At 36.5% G+C, this 5437-nt stretch overlaps 1 long non-coding RNA gene and 1 pseudogene across 1 annotated transcript; both read left to right on the plus strand.

Annotated features, from left to right (window-relative positions):
• LOC109821682 lies at positions 768–1460 on the plus strand (annotated as a pseudogene).
• LOC109821689 lies at positions 4643–5146 on the plus strand. Its single transcript, XR_002241980.1, has 2 exons — positions 4643–4766; positions 4862–5146. It is a non-coding gene; the product is annotated as an uncharacterized LOC109821689 (long non-coding RNA).

Genomic DNA, 5437 nt, shown 5'->3' on the forward strand with positions numbered 1-5437 from the left:
GCCCAGCACACATCGGGAGATTGTGTGTGCTTAACCAGGACCTGGCTCGGCATGCCCAGAAAAAACGGTCACAATAGCTACATAAGACCTTTCATTGCAGAATTTGACGAACATAGCTTAGAGGAATTTGGCCTCCTTAAAAATTAATGATTAACAATTTCTTTTTCTTTTTTCCTCTTATATTTGTAATTTAATTTAAATTAAAGTAAAAATTTATTAACTTTTCGTGGACGTAGGTCTTTCCTTCAAAGTCCGAACCACTGTATATAAACATATATATAAAAATATATATTATATATATATATATATATATATATATATATATATATATATATATAATTTATATATATATATATAAAATTTATGTATAATACAATTTGTTTATGTAATTTCTATAAGTACTTACAATTTGTTTATGTATAATATATGAATGACATGATTATTAATAAAAAATTTATTTTTATCATCTTTTATTTTTATATTTTTTTGTACTTGTAATTTATATCATTTTAATTAATTAAAAAATTTTATATTATTTTTTATAATTTTTATGTATATTTTATGTTTTATTGTTTTTTTAAGATTTAAAAAAAATTAAAAATAAAAAAACTGGGTCCGGGTTCCGGTTTTGTCCGGTCCGGGCCCGGATTTCCGGTCCGGACCGGTCCGGATGGACAGGTATATCACAGGCCATGATGCACCCGGCTCGTAGCCAAACCTGAATGCCAAGCCCGAAAACGACTAGACAACAACCAAACGGATAACATTCACGTGCATCCCACGTGATCTGAAATCAGCGCGGGGATGACGATGATTGACAGAGATCAATATTGCGAGTGATCATATCGATAATAAATAAATAAATAAGAAAGAGGGGCAAAAAAAAAAAAGATTAGATTTAGGGTTAGGGTTAGGGTCTTGGAAAAGGGGAAAAAAAAAGCAACCCCAAAGAATGACAGGAAAGGCGAAGCCAAAGAAGCACACGGCGAAGGAGATCGCCGCCAAGATCGACGCGGCGACGACGAACCGCGGCGGCGGGAAGGCCGGAAGGCCGGAGTTGCCGATCGAACCGGCCAAGTCAAGGGCGGCCACGCGAAGCTGGAGTGCCCTCTCTGCAAGGTCACGGCTCCCGATGTGAAATCGATGCAGATCCATCACGAGGCTCGCCATCCAAAGATCCCCTTCGACGAGTCCAAGATCAATAACCTCCACGCTTCTTGCGCCCCTGATCCCGCTAAGCCTAAGCCCGGGGTCCGAGGCAGCATCAAGAAGTAATTTTCCATCTCGTCGTGATCATCGTCATCACTATCATCATGAATTTTATGCCGCTTCAATGAAATTATTACTATATATCTTGACCTTGGTGTATGCCTGTGTGATGTGACTTGACTTATGTAGAATTATGTGTGGTCTTGATGTGAATGTTATCTTCTTTTGCCGTAGATTATTATTATTTCCCCCTTTTGCTGTGTTTCGTTAACATGTTTTTTTTTTATTTTCATTTAGGGAAATTACGAGAAATTAGTTTCACCCATAAGTTTTTTTTTCCAGGGAACCCATCATCTAGTAGGTTGAACTAACAAAAAACCACCTCATCATACATAGTTGTATACGAATCGAGTTTCTAGCGTTGTTATGAATAATTAATGGGGAAGAAGATGGAGAAGATCGAAGATTGAAGATGAACACACTGAGAGTAGTATTAACATCTACTCTAAATCTAAATCTGTTTAGGAACTAATCATTTTCAATAACTGTCATAGTTTTGAGGGTTTTTCATTGGAAATTAATAGAAGAGGGGTTTTCTTGAAGAACGGCGTATTGCTGAAGTACCTAGTTGTAGTACGCTTAATTTATACATAGTTGATGGAATTGTGCTTTTTAATTTATACATAATTGAGTGTCGTTCGAGGAGGCTATCTACCTGTAGTAACGTGTCTTTGACATATTGATCATTTTAATACGATTTAAGGCACTACATTGACATCTCTATGACATAATCAAGATTGCAAATAGAGCGAACATTAATTTTTTTTTAAATTTAATACCAATATATTTGGAAGATCTTATGGCAAAACCATGTTAAGTCAAATCTCGACATGTTATACCAGTTTGCGGGCAGTTTTGTCAGTGAATATTTGAATAGATACACTTGTTTACATACAAATCCGGAAAATACAACTGTTGTCCCTCAGAATATTATCAAAAGTCCTGATTCAGAATTTAGACCCTTGTGAATAGAAATATATACTTAACAGCCATGTGGGTTTTCCATGTAAATTGCTTTATTGGCGCGATGGAAGAATAGCTTATGGACGTTCTTTGTCATTTTTCTGTTTACATACAAATCCGGAAAATACGACTGTTGTCCCTCAGATTTAGCCACTTATCTGTATATGCCTTTTTTTTTTTGCTCATTCATATGTTGAATTACTTGACTGCATTGGTAATGTGGAAATTAAGTTATTAATTCATATGCAATCAATTTGGTCTATCAAACTAATTGATGTTGACTCGAGGCCAACTTTATTTCCCTTTATATTCTCTTTCAATGGTAAACTTTCTAGAGCATATGCTTTGAGTTTTTTATTTGAGTGTTAGGTGTGAGATTCAGAAGTTGTATTTGGGTCTTACTGTAAGACTTAGAAAATTAGGATCCAGGGCTTAATTATTTCCATGTCACTTGGAGTTCTTAGGCGCCACTTGTTTCAGATATACTTAAAGGGCTCAGATGTAGGGCTTATTTTTCTTGAAGTTATGTTACATACAGGCAAAAGTTTACAGGATGATGCCTAAACAGTGGGTTTAGAGGCTTATTTATGTGCTTCTTCCCTTCCTAAGCGGTGCACCTGTCTCCTGCTCTGAGTTATGACTCTAGAACATCCAGTAAGCTACCTGCTAGGATTTTCTTCAAGCTGAATTTTCAATGGACCATTTACAGAAATTTTTTCATCAAACTTGGTGCTTGAAAAGTTGGTTAAGGAGTTATTTGGAGAACTCCCACTTAGTTTCTAACTTTTTTAACCTTCTGACTGCATCTTGTTTGTCCATGCATCTATTGGGATATTGGAGCATAAGTGGCATCACATCCTGTGAGGCATGATTATGAGGGAGCAAGTCCCAGAGAAGCATTAACTTAATTTTTATGGCCCGTTATCATCCTAACATCAGCCATCGATGGGAACTCAATTGAGGCAAGATATGAGTCTAATTACAAAGTGGGAACTTGGAACATGAAGACTAGGGTGTGTTGTAGTGTGTTTAACTTTGTTAGTAGCACTTGGTGAAAAAAAATGCATTACTTAGGCAAACAATATAAGTAAATGAGCATGTTGGAGTGACATTTGCGCATCATGCACCTTGCAATGTGAAGCGGTGCAAAGTGCCCTGCATCTGACTCGGCATTGCCTTTTTGCGACTCGCAAGCGCCTGCGCGAGTGCACTTCTCACTAGGCGCATGCAAGACATAGCCTCATATATTTTCGTTCTTTAGCATTTCAATTAGATTTTGTTCCCAATAATCCATATCTCAAAAAGAAGAATAAATCCATTAGGCCATTTTACTACCCCGATTGAGGAACCTAACTTGCTCTCTTTTCCATTAGATTTCGCTTCAATGTTAGTCTTGATTTGATTTGGAAAATTATGAGCCTTTACTACTATGTTGGATGTGTTAGCATTATGAATTAAGACCTTATTTTGTGATTTGGTAGTAGATGTTATTTATCATGACACATTTTTATGTGAAAATTCATAAATATTTTTTCATGCTTGATTATCCACCATGAAAAATTATGTGTGGTGTGCGTCTCGCTTTACTTGGGTGTGTGCATCGCATTACGCCTTGCACATGCTCACATAAAGACACTTTGCTCACTGCATCGCACATGACTCATTGATAACACGGGTTAGAACTACTTTGAGGCGGAGTACAATCCAAAGTAACTTATCAAGAAAGATTTTTTGGAAGACAATGGAAGACATGGACAAACACAAGATGATTGTTTGATCTTGCCTTTCCAAGGAGAAGTATCTTACATGAATGTAGTCGAAAAACAGTTTTGTAGTGGAAATATATGGAATGTTGTTGCTAGAATAATGTGATTTTGATACATTCCTTGAAATTGTGTAGAAAGGGCGATAATTATTAAGGTAACCACTCTGATTTAAAATCTGGATATGCATGTAATTCAGACATTTTTTTTCTGGGATGATCTACTAGAGTGTTGAGAAACTGGACACCAGCAAATTGATGAATATGCATATTATTGGTCATTTCTTGAGGTAGATTTCTGCAAAACTGGATTCAGGCTGTTCAGGCTTTTGAATTATACCTCTACATCCATTTAGTGAACAAGGTATCTAGTATGTTAGCTTTCTGGTGTTCGGAGTTGGTGCTGCTTTCTAATGGGTGTTGTTCCTCGGTTTTTATGCACAAAATATATACCCTGTGGAGGGAGGTTTGCTAACTAAGCAGACTGTTTCAGAGTTGAAGTCTTCGGACCAAGATTTTCTTTATTTTTGATGGAATTATATTGTAACTAACATATTGAGAGGTAACATATTACCTTGGGTTCACGGCCTCAAACGTGATCAACATTCAGCGATTTTCCCCTAATTTCTCTCTTTATTTTTGTAGCTGAAGGAATTGGAGCGACTGAGAGGAGAATTTGAAATATATTATACCAGTCATCTCTTTCTCAATGCAAATGTTAATAGTACATATGTGGTTTACTCAAAGACAGGCTTGCTCATATGTTATATAGGTCTGCTATTTCAGATAGTTCGCTGTGAGACTTGTAGCTTTGTAGGCGATATGGTTTAGTATTTCTATCTTTATTTTTACGATTCTCGTTTTCAGCATGAATTTGGTCTATCATTGGCAACATGCATTGATTTGGATTGGACCGGACATACTGGGTGACTCTTGAACTCTTTTGAGCATATATTTGAGTGGTGCCCTTTTGCAGCTTATATTGGCAAAAGATGAGATTCAAGGGAATGATTTAGTAAGATTTGATCATAAAAAGTGTGTATTGTGGAAAATGTTTTGATCAAGATATGTGCATGTGCACACTTTGTGAAATCTATACGTGTATGCAAATTGATACTCAATAGAGATCTTGAAGCATTTCTCTTTGTTGTACATGCTGGTTGATAGCAGACAGGTCTGAGATCCCATGAGCCAAGCTTGCAGTTATGAAGACAAGGTTTCTACCGTCTGCTGAAAATTGTACAGGTATACTACACTTTCTGTACCACTCTTTTACTATTATTAATTTAGGAGAATGGCCATGCGAATCTTTTTAGTTCACACGGCTTTCATGAGAAGTGACTCCACAATGGTCATGTTTTATTTAATTAGTACTTTTAAATTAAGCCAGAATGGATTAGCATGCTTTAGGGCCCGTTTGTTTGCAATTCTCCCCCTTGGAAA

The sequence above is a fragment of the Asparagus officinalis genome, chromosome 1, assembly GCF_001876935.1.
Source record: "Asparagus officinalis chromosome 1, Aspof.V1, whole genome shotgun sequence".
Classification (NCBI taxonomy): domain Eukaryota; kingdom Viridiplantae; phylum Streptophyta; class Magnoliopsida; order Asparagales; family Asparagaceae; genus Asparagus; species Asparagus officinalis.